The sequence below is a fragment of the Oncorhynchus mykiss genome, chromosome Y (assembly GCF_013265735.2).
Source record: "Oncorhynchus mykiss isolate Arlee chromosome Y, USDA_OmykA_1.1, whole genome shotgun sequence".
Taxonomy (NCBI): Eukaryota; Metazoa; Chordata; class Actinopteri; order Salmoniformes; family Salmonidae; genus Oncorhynchus; species Oncorhynchus mykiss.
The window spans coordinates 37,825,184-37,841,006 of NC_048593.1; positions in this window are offsets into that span (position 1 = coordinate 37,825,184).

The following is a 15,823-nucleotide window of genomic DNA, read 5'->3' on the forward strand; positions in this document are numbered from 1 at the left end:
TGGAGACTGGCTAGGCCACTCCAGGACCTTCAAATGCTTCTTACGAAGCCACTCCTTCGTTACCTGGGCGGTGTGTTTGGGATCATTGTCATGCTGAAAGACCCAGCCACGTTTCATCTTCAATGCCCTTGCTGATGGAAGGAGGTTTTCACTCAAAATCTCACGATACATGGCCCCATTCATTCTTTCCTTTACACGGATCAGTCGTCCTGGTCCCTTTGCAGAAAAACAGCCCCAAAGCATGATGTTTCCACCCCCATGCTTCACAGTAGGTATGGTGTTCTTTGGATGCAACTCAACATTCTTTGTCCTCTAAATACGACAAGTTGAGTTTTTACCAAAAAGGTATATTTTGGTTTCATCTGACCGCATGACATTCTCCCAATCTTCTTCTGGATCATCCAAATGCTCTCTAGCAAACTTCAGACGAGCCTGGACATGTACTGGCTTAAGCAGGGGGACACGTCTGGCACTGCAGGATTTGAGTCCCTGGCGGCGTAGCGTGTTACTGATGGTAGGCGTTTGTTACTTTGGTCCCAGCTCTCTGCAGGTCATTCACTAGGTCCCCCCATGTGGTTCTGGGGTTGTTGCTCAAAATGTGATAATTTTGACCCCATGGGGTGAGATCTTGCGTGGAGCCCCAGATCGAGGGAGATTATCAGTGATCTTGAATGTCTTCCATTTCCTAATAATTGCTCCCACAGTTGATTTCTTCAAACCAAGCTGCTTACCTATTGCAGATTCAGTCTTCCCAGCCTGGTGCAGGTCTACAATTTTGTTCCTGGTGTCCTTTGACAGCTCTTTGGTCTTGGCCACAGTGGAGTTTGGCTGTTTGAAGTTGTGGACAGGTGTCTTTTATACTGATAACAAGTTCAAACAGGTGCCATTAATACAGGTAACGAGTGGAGGACAAAGGAGCCTCTTAAAGAAGAATTTCCAGGTCTGTGAGAGACAGAAATGTTGCTTGTTTGTAGGTGACCAAATACTTATTTTCCACCATAATTTGCAAATAAATTCATTAAATATCCTACAATGTGATTTTCTGGATTGTTTTCCTTCTCATTTTGTCTGTCATAGTTGAAGTGTACCTATGATGAAAATTACAGGCCTCTCTCATATTTTTAAGTGGGAGAACTTGCACAATTGGTGGCTGACTAAATATTTTTTGCCCCACTGTACATAATTATAGTCAATGTGAAGCACAAATAAAACACTACAAATCATACAGAAAAACAGTTACATTCCTCCAATCCATACTTAAATTGCCAAACGGAACCAGAACAGAGATGAAATGTATTTAAAATGTTGTTCCAGCAACACGGTACATTAAAAATAAAAGCGAATTTACCTAGCTTGGTGGAGACACAAGGAACTTCAAGTGTTAACCAATCCCGTGAATGGGTTAGGCAACTCAGGTGTCTATACAAAAAGGGAGTAATGTAGAGATCAACGGGTCTTCAGCGAAGTCCAGACAACTTTTTACCCCTTTTTCTCCCCAATTAAGTTGATATCCAATTGGTAGCTACAGTCTTGTCCCATCGCTGCAACTCCCGTACGGACTCGAGAGAGGCGAAGGTCAAGAGCCGTGCGTCCCCCGAAACATGACTCTGCCAAGCCGCACTGCCCGCTTAACCTGGAAGCCAGCCACACCAATGTGTCGGAGAAAACACCATACAACTGCGACCGTGTCAGAGTGCATGTGGCCGGCCCTCACAGGAGTCGCTAGGGAGCGATGGGACAAGGACATCCCAGCCGGCTAATCCCTCCCCTAACCCGGAAGATGCTGGCCCAATTGTGCATTGCCTCATGGGTCTCCTGGTCGTGGCCAGCTGCGACACAGCCTGGGATTGAACCCAGATCTGTAGTGACGCCTCAAGCACTGCAATGCATTAGACCGCTGCGCCATTCGGGAGGCGATCCAGCCAACCTTTTGATACAGGATGCAGTGATGAGTATCAAAACTGTCACCATTAACAAAATGAAGAGCACTATGTTAGATGGCGTCCAAAGGTTCAAGAGGAGTAGCAGCTGCACTTTGATAATATCAACATAATCAAGAACAGATAAAAAGGTTGACTGAATTATCTGCTTCTGACTGCTTAGAGAAAGACACAATCTGTTTCTGTAGAAAAAGACAACTCTAAATCTTAGCTTCTTAACCAGCTCATCAATATGTTTTTTTTAAACCTCAAATCCATATCAATCCAAATGCCTATGTATTTATATGCGGGAACACGTTGGATTGGAGAACCATCTCATGAGTGAACATGTAGATCATCTGAAACATTCTTACGAGAGTTTGAAAACAACATGTGTTTTGTTTTGCCCGCATGAAGCACAAGTTTTGAATCAACAAGCGATTCCAGCGTAGGTATAAAGTCAGACTTTAGTTTTGACACAACCAGATCAACAGTCAGGGCAATAACATACATAATACTATCATCCACATATAGATGAAGTTTACCATTTTTAATAGATTGACCATTGGTGTTTATATAAATAGTGAAGAGAACAGGTCCCAAAGTCGACCCCTGTGGTACACCTTTATGTACATCAAGGGTCAGAGATACCATATACACTGCTCAAAAAAATAAAAGGGAACACTTAAACAACACAATGTAACTCCAAGTCAATCATACTTCTGTGAAATCAAACTGTCCACTTAGGAAGCAACACTGATTGACAATAAATTTCACATGCTGTTGTACAAATGGAGTAGACAACAGGTGGAAATTATAGGCAATTAAGCAAGACACTCCCAATAAAGGAGTGGTTCTGCAGGTGGTGACCACAGGCCACTTCTCAGTTCCTATGCTTCCTGGCTGATGTTTTGGTCACTTTTGAATGCTGGCGGTGCTTTCACTCTAGTGGTAGCATGAGACGGAGTCTACAACCCACACAAGTGGCTCAGGTAGTGCAGCTCATCCAGGATGGCACATCAATGCGAGCTGTGGCAAGAAGGTTTGCTGTGTCTGTCAGCGTAGTGTTCAGAGCATGGAGGCGCTACCAGGAGACAGGCCAGTACATCAGGAGACGTGGAGGAGGCCGTAGGAGGGCAACAACCCAGCAGCGGGACCGCTACCTCCGCCTTTGTGCAAGGAGGAGCAGGAGGAGCACTGCCAGAGCCCTGCAAAATGACCTCCAGCAGGCCACAAATGTGCATGTGTCTGCTCAAACAGTCAGAAACAGACTCCATGAGGGTGGTATGAGGGCCCGACGTCCACAGGTTGGGGTCGTGCTTACAGCCCAACACCATGCAGGACGTTTGGCATTTGCCAGAGAACACCAAGATTGGCAAATTCACCACTGGCGCCCTGTGCTCTTCACAGATGAAAGCAGGTTCACACTAAGCACATGTGACAGACGTGACAGTGTTTTGGAGACGCCGTGGAGAACGTTCTGCTGCCTGCAACATCCTCCAGCATGACCGATTTGGCGGGACATCATGTCTCGCTCCATCCACGTTGCACCACAGACTGTCCAGGAGTTGGCGGATGCTTTAGTCTAGGTCTGGGAGGAGATCCCTCAGGAGACCATCCGCCATCTCATCAGGAGCATGCCCAGGCGTTGTAGGGAGGTCATACAGGCACGTGGAGGCCACACACACTACTGAGCCTCATTTTGACTTGTTTTAAGGACATTACATCAAAGTTGGATCAGCCTGTAGTGTGGTTTTCCACTTTAATTTTGAGTGTGACTCCAAATTCAGACCTCCATTGGTTGATAAATTTGATTTCCATTGATCATTTTTGTGTGATTTTGTTGTCAGCACATTCAACTATGTAAAGAAAAAGTATTTAATAAGAATATTTCATTAATTCAGATCTAGGATGTGTTATTTCAGTGTCCCCTTTATTTTTTTGAGCAGTGTAGTTACATAGATGGAGAAATTGATAGATAGAGAAATGGAGAGAGGAAAAGACGTGTGTGTCCTCTCATCCATGTACTGTAAGAGATCAAATGCTGATTGAGAACACAGCACATAAACTCTTACTGTTCAAGGCTGAGAGAGAGGGGGAGAGAAGAGAAGGAGGGGGGGAAAGAGGGAGGATGGAGGCAGAGAGAAGAGGAGGAAAGGAGAAGAGGGAGGATGAAGGCAGAGAGAAAGAGATAAAGAGAGAGGATATAGGAGACTGTTTGAATAATAATTAATACAAACACTCACTCTCTAACATACTCACTCACACAACAGACAATGGTTTGGGCATAAACTACACAGTGATTGGACTAAAACAGTGATAAATAACCATGTGACATGTCAGCGTAGTCAGACATCCCCATTCCCTCCATCCCATTTTGATGATGACTAATACTTACCCCAGTCAGATGTGTCAGAGTCAGACAAGCATCTGTGAGGATGGCCAAACCACAGCTGTGTCTGCCAGGACTCCCTCAGGACCCTCGTGGATGCTGACATACAGCAGTCATGTGACCTGCTCTCTGCCCTCGCTTCATACCATTTCCTCTGATCGAGAGAGAGGGAGAGAGAAATAAAGGAGGGGGAGATAGGGGGAGTGGAAATGGGGGGGAGAGAGAGACGGTGACACAGAAGTAATGGTACACAGAGGGATGTTGTCTTCACCCATAGTACACTCAAACAGGAAAACCATGGAGGAGGAGAGCGAGAATAATGTTAAAACACAAATCACACCAATATTGGCACAGAGGACATAACATGCAAAGAATGTGAACACACACAAACACAAAATTAAGGGGCACAGTAATCTGGGGTGTAATCATTAGCACACCATAGCAAACAGTTGCAAACATCCCTGTTTCATTCTGTTTGCTTCCACTTGGTTCAGTTTGCTTCCATTTGGTTCCGTTTGGTTCTGTTGGCTTTCATGTGGTTCTGTTTTATTTGGTTCTGTTTGGATTAATTTAATTCTGTTAGGTTTAATTTGGTTCCGTTTTGTTCCTAGTGAATACACCCCTGATCCACAGTCTATCTCACTCCATTCATCACCCATCTTTCACCCCCTCTATCAGCCCCTGTGACAAAACTGACTCATTGGTTCTCGTCAAGAACGCGCATTATTTAATTACCCTTAGAAATTGTTTAGTGTTCATGTTTCCCCATATATCTAGTAATGAATTTATCCTACATGTATATTGTATACTGTTGTTATTTTCCTCTCTTGCCAGTATCATGGGTATTTACTGTGCGAAAGGATAATTACGTGTCGAGGTAATCTTTAGTCAAATTGCATTGTGACGCATTTCAGTTTCATATTTAAATGCAGTAATTTACCATTTTGCAATCCTCCCAGTGGATGCGATGTCCAGGTGCACATGAACACTTGCCACACGGACGAGAAATACGTTTCTTCATTTCCATATTGTAATTTTGCCTGTGTTTGAAGTTCGTGTGTCTCGGAGCTCCATGTCTCTCATGTTCGTGCGTAATCTGCGCGAGCCCCATGTCTGTCATGTCCGTGCGTAATCCGCGCGAGCTACATAAGTAATACGTTTTGCCGCCTGTTGGTCTGCAGAATTATTGTTATGAAATCTGTATTCATCAATGGAAAGTAAATCCCGTTTTTAGTATGAGCCAGGAATGTTTAAGATGTTTATTTAGACGGAATATGTAAATGCAGGTAAATCAAATCAAATTTTATTGGTCCCATACACATGGTTAGCAGATATTAATGTGAGTGTAGCGAAATGCATGTGCTTCTGGCTCCGACAGTAGAGTAATATCTAACAAGTATTCTAACAATTCCCCAACAACTACCTAATTCACAAATCTAAAGGGAGGAATAAGAATATGTACATATAAATATATGGATGAGCGGCATAGGCATGGTGCCACAGATGGTATAAGGTACAGTATATACTTATGAGATGAGTAATGTAAGATATGTTAACATTATTTAAGTGTCATTGTTTAAAGTGACTAGTCAGCCATTTATTAAAGTGGCCTTAGATGTGAGTGCAGGCAGCAGCATCTCTGAGTTAGAGATGGCTGTTTAGCAGTCTGATGGCCTTGAGATACAGTTGAAGTCGGAAGTTTGCATACACCTTAGCCAAATACATTTAAACTCAGTTTTTCCACAATTCTTGACATTTAATCCTAGTAACAAGACCCTGTCTGAGGTCAGTTGGGATCACCACTACATCTTAAGAATGTGAAATGTCAGAATAATAGTAGAGAGAAAGATTTATTTCAGATCTTATTTCTTTCATCACATTCCCAGTGGGTCAGAAGTTTACATACAATCAATTAGTATTTGGTAGCATTGCCTTTAAATTGATTAACTTGGGTCAAACGTTTTGGGTAGCCTTTCACAAGCTTCCCACAATATTTTTTTTTTTTGTTGCCACAACTTTGGAAGTATGCTTGGGGTCATTGTCCATTTGGAAGACTCATTTGCGACCAAAGCTTTAACTTCCTGACTGATGTCTTGAGATGTTGCTTCAATATATCCACATTATTTTCCTGCCTCATGATGCCATCTATTTTGTGCAGTGCACCAGCAAAGCACCCCCACACCATGATGCTGCCACCCCCGTTCTTTACGATTTCTTCGGCTTGCAAGCCTCCCCCTTTTTTCCTCCAAACATAATGATGGTCATTATGGCCAAACAGTTCTATTTGTTTTTCATCAGACCAGAGGATATTTCTCCAAAAACTACAATCTTTGTCCCCATGTGTAGTTGCAAACCGTAGTCTGGCTTTTTTATGGCGGTTTTGGAGCAGTGGCTTCTTCCTTGCTGAGCGGCCTTTCAGTTTATGCCGATATAGGACTCGTTTTACTGTGGATATAGATAGTTTTGTACCTGTTTCCTCCAGCATCTTTACAAGGTCCTTTGCTGCTGTTCTGGGATTGATTTGCACTTGTCGCACCAACATACGTTCATCTCTAGGAGACAGATTGCTTCTCCTTCCTTAGCGGTATGATGGCTGCGTGGTCCCATGGTGTTTATACTTGCGTACTATTGTTTGTACAGATGAACGTGGTACCTTCAGGCGTTTGGAAATTGCTCCCAAGTATGAACCAGACATGTGGAGGTCTATACATTTCTTTTTTTTTTAGGTCTTCGTTGATTTAATTTGATTTTCCCATGATGTCAAGCAAAGAGGCACTGAGTTTGAAGGTAGGCCTTGAAATACATCCACAGGTACACCTCCAATTGACTCAAATGATGTCAGAAGCTTCTAAAGCCATGACATAATTTTATGGAATTTTCGAAGCTGTTTAAAGGCACAGTCAACTTAGTGTATGTAAACTTCTGACCCACTGGAATTGTGATAGATTATAAGTGAAATAATCTGTCTGTAAACAATTGATGGAAAAATTACTTGTGTCATGCACAAATTAGATGTCCTAACTGACTTGCCAAAATTATAGTTTGTTAGTAATTATAGTATATGTAAACTTCCAACTTCAACTGTAGAAGCTATTTTTCAGTCTCTCGGTCCCAGCTTTGATACAGAGGTACTTACCTCTCCTTCTGGATGGTAGTGGGGTGAACAGGCAGTCACCTGAAACCCTGACAAACTTTTTCAGATGCACAATTGAGAGCATCCTGTCGGGCTGGTACATCAACCTCACCGCCTTCAACCGCAAGGCTCTCCAGAGGGTGGGTCAGTTAGGATCTGCACAACGCATCACCGAGGGCAAACTACCTGCCCTCCATGATACCATGACACCTCAGCCCCTCTATCAGCCCTTTATCAACCGTATATCAGCCCCTCCATCAGCCCTCCATCAACCGTCTATCAGCTCCTCTGTCTGCCCCTCTATCAACCGTCTATGAGCCCCTCTATCAACCGTCTATCAGCCCTCTATCAGCCCTCTCTATCAGCCCTTTATCAACCATCTATCAGCCCTTCCATCAGCCCTTTATCAACCGTCTATCAGCCCCTCTATCAGCCCCTCTATCAGCCCTCTATCAGCCCCTCTATCAGCCCTTTATCAACCATCTATTAGCCCTTTATCAACCGTCTATCAGCCCCTCTATCAGCCCTCTATCAGCCCCTCCATCAGCCCTTTATCAACCGTCTATCAGCCCCTCTATCAGCCCTCTATCAGCCCCTCTATCAGCCCTTTATCAACCATCTATCAGCCCTTTATCAACCGTCTATCAGCCCCTCTATCAGCCCTCTATCAGCCCCTCTATCAGCCCTTTATCAACCGTCTATCAGCCCCTCTATCAACCATCTATCAGCCCCTCTATCAACCATCTATCAGCCCCTCTATCAACCCTCTATCAGCCCCTCTATCAACCCTTCTATCAGCCCCTCTATCAACCCTTCTATCAGCCCCTCTATCAACCCTTCTATCAGCCCCTCTATCAACCCTTCTATCAGCCCCTCTATCTGCCCCTCTATCAACTGTCTATCAGCCCCTCTATCAACCCTTCTATCAGCTCCTCTATCTGCCCCTCTATCAACTGTCTATCAGCCCCTCTATCAACCCTTCTATCAGCTCCTCTATCTGCCCCTCTATCAACCCTCTATCAACCATCTTTGAGCCCCTCTATCAACCGTCTATCAGCCCTCTATCAGCCCCTCTATCAGCCCTTTATCAACCGTCTATCAGCCCCTCTATCAACCGTCTATCAGCCCCTCTATCAACCGTCTATCAGCCCCTCTATCAACCCTTCTATCAGCCCCTCTATCAACCCTTCTATCAGCCCCTCTATCAACCCTTCTATCAGCCCCTCTATCAACCCTTCTATCAGCCCCTCTATCAGCCCCTCTATCAGCCCGACAGAACATGCACACAGGCGTACACCCACACACAGAGGAAGCTGGGTGCTGCACTGAAACATGTTATTGGACAGAAGCCAAATATCTCCAAAATAACACAGCCATCCCGCCCAGCATCCAAAACAACACAGCCATCCCAACCAGCATCCAAAACAACACAGCCATCCCGACCAGCATCCAAAACAACACAGCCATCCCGACCAGCATCCAAAACAACACAACCATCCCGACCAGCATCCAAAACAACACAACCATCCCGACCAGCATCCAAAACAACACAGCCATCCCGACCAGCATACCGATTTCACCACACATATACACACACAAGCTGGCATGCAGGAATGCACACACACATACACACAAATACAGAAGATCACACAATCACAGCCACACGATCACACAGACACACGATCACACAGACACACGATCACACAGACACACGATCACACAGACACACTGTCAAGCAGGAACATGTAGTATTCAGAAACACATACACCACAAATGTAAAGTCATGCTCACATTGATTATACCTCCTTGTTCAAAAAGGCAAAACAAATCCCATTCCAAATGTCCCAGTTCACAAAATATGATGATGATGATTATGCTGATGAAGGTGGTAGATAGAGCTGAGGAGAAAAGGACGTGTTGAAGATTGAGTGATGCTTTGGTTCAGGAGGCTCTGAGGCAGTCTGGTACGGGCAGTAGAAACATAGTAGTAGTCTGTATTGGTAGTAGTAGTCGTTACAGTAATACCTGGAGCAGTAACTGTAGTAACAGCGACAGCAGCACTAGTAGTAGTGACTGTAGTAGTAGTAGTAGTAGTAGTAGTAGTAGTACTGTAGCAGTAGCAGTAGTGGTAGTAGTAGTAGTAGTAGTAGTAGTAGTAGTAGTAGTAGTAGTAGTAGTAGTACTGTAGCAGTAGCAGTAGTGGTAGTGGTAGTAGTAGTAGTAGTAGTAGTAGTAGTAGTAGTAGTAGTAGTAGTACTGTAGCAGTAGCAGCAGCAGTAGTGGTAGTAGTAGTAGTAGTAGTACTGTAGCAGTAGCAGTAGTGGTAGTAGTAGTAGTAGTACTGTAGCAGTAGCAGTAGTGGTAGTAGTAGTAGTAGTAGTAGTAGTAGTAGTAGTAGTAGTAGTAGTAGTAGTAGTACTGTAGCAGTAGCAGCAGCAGTAGTGGTAGTAGTAGTAGTAGTAGTACTGTAGCAGTAGCAGCAGCAGTAGTGGTAGTAGTAGTAGTAGTAGTACTGTAGCAGTAGCAGCAGCAGTAGTGGTAGTAGTAGTAGTAGTAGTAGTAGTAGTAGTAGTAGTAGTAGTACTGTAGCAGTAGCAGTAGTGGTAGTAGTAGTAGTAGTAGTACTGTAGCAGTAGCAGCAGCAGTAGTGGTAGTAGTAGTAGGTGTATTAGTAGTAGTAGTAGTAGTACTGTAGCAGCACCAGCAGTAGCAGTAGTAGTAGTACTGTAGCAGTAGCAGTAGCAGCAGCAGTAGTGGTAGTAGTAGTAGGTGTATTAGTAGTAGTAGTAGTAGTACTGTAGCAGTAGCAGTAGCAGTAGTGGTAGTAGTAGTAGGTGTATTAGTAGTAGTAGTAGTAGTACTGTAGCAGCACCAGCAGTAGCAGTAGTAGTAGTACTGTAGCAGTAGCAGTAGCAGCAGCAGTAGTGGTAGTAGTAGTAGGTGTATTAGTAGTAGTAGTAGTAGTACTGTAGCAGCACCAGCAGTAGCAGTAGTAGTAGTAGTAGTAGTAGGTGTATTAGTAGTAGTAGCAGCAGCAGTAGTGGTAATGGTAGTAGTAGTAGTAGTAGTAGTAGTAGTAGTAGTAGTAGTAGTAGTAGCAGTAGTAGTAGTAGTAGTAGTAGTTGTAGCAGTAGTAGCAGCAGAAGCAGCAGTAGTAGTTGTAGTAGTGGTAATGGTAGTAGTAGTGGTAATAGTAGTAGTAGCAGCAGCAGTAGTAGTAGTAGCAGCAACAGTAGTAGCAGCAGCAGTAGCAGTAGTAGTAGCAGCAGAAGCAGCAGCAGTAGTAGTAGTAGTAGTAGTAGTAGTGGTAATAGTAGTAGTAGTGGTAATGGTAGTAGTAGTGATAATGGTAGTAGTAGTAGCAGCAGAAGCAGCAGTAGAAGTTTGCTAGTATCCTGGTAAGACTGATGCTTTAGTTAACAGGATGACCAAAGAGTCTGGAGTTGAAGGACCTCTTTTATATACTCTCTCTGTGGCCCCTCCCTCTAGAGCGCCTCCCATGACAACATGGCTTCTAGAATCAAAATACAGCCTGTCGGTCTGTCCCCCCTAACATACTGATACTTACTGCTTTCAGAACCTGCTTGACTGTCTCCCTATTCCCCACATAACCTCTATACAGAGATAGATAGAGAGGAACTTTTCCCTCCTCCCTCACTCTCTACGTTATTTCTCGGTTGTTGTGCAACAGAGAAGGAACAGATTCCAGAGCAGAGAGTCACAGCTCTGTTGTAAAACCTACTGGCAACAATGACTCTCTGTTTTTCTTTTTCCTCTCTCCTTGTTATCAAAACCATGTGTGGGTGTGTGTCTGTCGGTGACTGTGTGGGTGTGTGCACATGTTAAGGTCTAGGAAGGACAGAAGGGACACATGGGAGGACAGGAGAGGGTAAAGAAAAAGATAGAGAGAGGAGAGGAGACGAGAGAGGAGAGGAGACGAGAAAAAAAGGAGGGGAGGTGAGAGGACAAGAGAGGAGAAAGACAGGCAGGCAGATACATCAGGTAAAAATTGGATAATTGAAGAGATGAGAGTGAGGGAGGATAGGAGAAGAGCTTGGCAGGGTAGAAAGGAGATACAAAGAGAATGGAGAGGATGAGTGGAGAGAGAGAGAGCATTTTTGTGTGAGAAAGGTCAAAAGGGAGGTTGTGTCTGTGTGAGAGAAAGCGGGACAGGGAGAGAGACAGAGAAAGAGAGAGGGAGAGAGAGGTCAGGAAAGAGGTAGTGTGGATCGGATGGTTTAGTACTTCCTGTCAACCACATCACGCAGCTGCCCCCACTTCTTGAAGAGAAAGGACACACACACACACACACACACAACAAAATAAATACATAAGCACCTACATATATAACAACCACCAACCCACACCACAATCAAATCCACTACACCCACAATCTACGCCCACTCACAATCTACGCCCACTCACAATCTACGCCCACTCACAATCTACGCCCACTCACAATCTACGCCCACTCACAATCTACGCCCACTCACAATCTACGCCCACTCACAATCTACGCCCACTCACAATCTACGCCCACTCACAATCTACGCCCACTCACAATCTACGCCCACTCACAATCTACGCCCACTCACAATCTACGCCCACTCACAATCTACGCCCACTCACAATCTACGCCCACCCACAATCTACGCCCACTCACAATCTACGCCCACCCACAATCTACGCCCACTCACAATCTACGCCCACTCACAATCTACGCCCACTCACAATCTACATACACCAGTGGTGTAAAGAACTTAAGTCAAAAATACTTTAAAGTACTTCTTAAGTTGTTTTTTTTGCGCATCTGTACTTGACTTTACTATATATACTTTTACTTCACTACATTCCTAAAAAAACAATTTACTTTTTACTCCATACATTTTCCCTGACACCCAAAAGTGCTCATTACATTTGGAATGCTTAGCAGGACAGGAAAATGGTCTAATTCACATACTTATCAAGAGAACATCCCTGCTCATCCCTACTGCCTTTGATCTGGCGGACTCACTAAACACAAATGATTTTATTTGTGAAGTGAAGTCTGAGTGTTGTAGTGTGCCCCAGACTATCCATAAATCAAACAGAAAAAAGGAAAATGGTGCCATCTGGTTGGCTCGATATAAGGAATATTTAATTATTTATACTTTTACTTTGATACTTAAGTATATTTTAGCAATTATATTTACTTTTGATACTTTTGAGTATAGGCTTCTGGACCACTCTCAGATGAAAGCAGGGGAGGGGGAAAGGGAGAGGGAGAGGGAAAGAGAGAGGGAGAAGGAAAGAGAGAGGGAAAGAGAGAGGGAGAGGGAAAGGTAGAGGGAAAGAGAGAGGGAGAGGGAAAGAGAGAGGGAGAGGGAAACAGAGAGGGAGAGGTGAAAGAGAGAGGAAGAGGGAAAGAGAGAGGGAGAGGGAAAGAGAGAGGGAAAGAGAGAGGGAGAAGGAAAGAGAGAGGGAGAAGGAAAGAGAGAGGGAGAGGGAAAGAGAGAGGGATAAGAAAAGAGAGAGGGAGAGGGAAAGAGAGAGGGAGAAGGAAAGAGAGAGGGAGAAGGAAAGAGATAGGGAGAAGGAAAGAGAGAGGGAGAGGGAAAGAGAGAGGGAGAGGTGAAAGAGAGAGGAAGAGGGAAAGAGAGAGGGAGGAAAGAGAGAGGGAAAGAGAAAGAGAGAGGGAGAGGGAAATAGAGAGGGAGAGGGAAAGAGAGAGGGAGAAGGAAAGAGAGAGGGAGAAGGAAAGAGAGAGGGAGAGGGAAAGAGAGAGGGAGAGAGAAAGAGAGAGGGAGAGAGAAAGAGAGAGGGAGAAGGAAAGAGAGAGGGAGAAGGAAAGAGAGAGTGAGAAGGAAAGAGAGAGGGAGAGGGAAAGAGAGAGGGAGAAGGAAAGAGAGAGGGAGAGGGAAAGAGAGAGGGAGAGGTGAAAGAGAGAAGGAGAGGTGAAAGAGAGAGGGAGAGGGAAAGAGAGGGAGAGGGAAAGAGAGAGGGAGAGGGAAAGAGAGAGGGAGAAGGAAAGAGAGAGGGAGAGGGAAAGAGAGAGGGAGAATGAAAGAGAGAGGGAGAGGGAAAGAGAGAGGGAGAAGGAAAGAGAGAGGGAGAGGGAAAGAGAGAGGGAGAAGGAAAGAGAGAGGGAGAAGGAAAGAGAGAGGGAGAGGGAAAGAGAGAGAAGGGAGGGGAAAATAAAGAGGGAGAATGAAAGAGAGAGTAAGAGGGAAAGAGAGAGGGAGAAGGAAAAAGAGAGGGAGAGGGAAAGAGAGAGGGAGAAGGAAAGAGAGAGAAGGGAGGGGAAAATAAAGAGGGAGAAGGAAAGAGAGAGGGAGAGGGAAAGAGAGAGGGAGAAGGAAAGAGAGAGGGAGAAGGAAAGAGAGAGGGAGAGGGAAAGAGAGAGGGAGAAGGAAAGAGAGAAGGAGAGGGAAAGAGAGAGGGAGAAGGAAAGAGAGAGAAGGGAGGGGAAAATAAAGAGGGAGAAGGAAAGAGAGAGGGAGAGGGAAAGAGAGAGGGAGAAGGAAAAAGAGAGGGAGAGGGAAAGAGAGAGGGAGAAGGAAAGAGAGAGGGAGAAGGAAAGAGAGAGAAGGGAGGGGAAAATAAAGAGGGATTGATATTCTCAACCTATCTGGAAGCAATCATGATGAGAGTAACACGCACAAGCTTTCACTACCAAAGAACACGGAGTCCTTGCCCACTTCCAACAAACACATACTCTCTCACATGCACACGAGCAGTCAGAAATCAGTGACAGATATGACAACTTTTCTAGCATGAGAGCTACTTTAAAAAAAAAATCTACATGTCATGAGCAACACATTTTTTTCTAGACTGCGCACACTTGAAACATGGCCAAATTCTTTACAATTCCTACACTGCAGTGGTTTGGGGATGCACGCTTTACGGCGTATTTTACACAACCAAGCTTCACATGCGTAGGTATTGGCTCTTTATCAAAAAACAACAGGACCGACACTTTCTTTTTTTCCTCCCTTCACCCAGCGGGTCCGACGCCGGGCACCAACCACACCAGGAATTTTCTTCATGTATTCAGCCTGGACGTCGTTAACGCTGAGATGACTCCTTTGACGGGAGTGTCACACCCTGACCATAGTTTGCTTTGTATGTTTCTATGTTTTGTTTGGTCAGGGTGTGATCTGAGTGGGCATTCTATGTTGGATGTCTAGTTTGTCTGTTTCTGTGTTTGGCCTGATATGGTTCTCAATCAGAGGCAGGTGTTAGTCATTGTCTCTGCTTGGGAGCCATATTTAGGTAGCCTGTTTTGTCATTGTGGGTTATGGGTGATTGTCTATGTTAGTTGCTTGTGTCAGCACAGTTCTCATTATAGCTTCACAGTCGTTTATTGTTTTGTAAAGTTTGTATTCAGTGGTCAGTGATTTTCTTTAATTAAAAAATCATCATGAACACATACCACGCTGCATTTTGATCCGCTCCTTACGACGATCGTGACAGGGAGCTCTACTTCGACGTTCAAAACACAACATTTCTGTTGTCCGGATAATTTTGAGGCCCATTGCTATCTTACTCTACTGTTCAGAAATACAATTCATCAAAATAAGACCACTTCTGGTCACTCTGATAGCCTCCCACTTTTACAAGCGCATACTTCACACTTTTCGACACCTCAAGCGGGTATCCTACATACAATATGCATCCTTACTCAGCAAATGCATGCCAACAAGAAGCGCTTCATTATCATTTACACACGTATCCTCCGGCTACAATTTTTGACAATTTCCTTTTTTCCAGTTTCCGATGCTACCGTTGTCCATTCAGAACATCGTCTTCACCAACTTTGGTCCACGCGTTGCTGAATTCGAGCCTCCATTTCCGCCATCTTCACATCGCCATAAAATCAGAATAAGACTCCTGTCCTGTATACTTTGTAATTTAATTATTAGGGTGAAAATGATGGGAAAATATTTAGAATTTATTGATTTATACTAGTTATCATAGAAAGAATACTTTAAAGTATAAGATATTGTGATATATTTGTGTATATTTAAAACATTTCTCAAGCCTAAATGGTCAAATCAAATGTTATTTGTCACATGCGTTGAATACAACAGGTGTAGGTAGACCTTACAGTGAAATGCTTACTTTTACAAGCCCTTAACCAACACTGCAGCTTTAAGAAAAAAAAATATTGACATTCACAACTGGTCAAAAGTTTTAGAACACCTACTCATTCAAGGGTTTTTCTTTATTTTGAGCTTTTTTTACATTGTAAAATTATAGTGAAGACATCAAAACTCCTTGCCAATTTTTTGGGGCCTCCAGCTGCCATCACCTGGTATAGAGGTCCTGGATGGCAGGAAGCTTGGCACCGATGATGTACTGGGCAGTACGCACTAAATCAAATCAAATTTTATTGGTCAC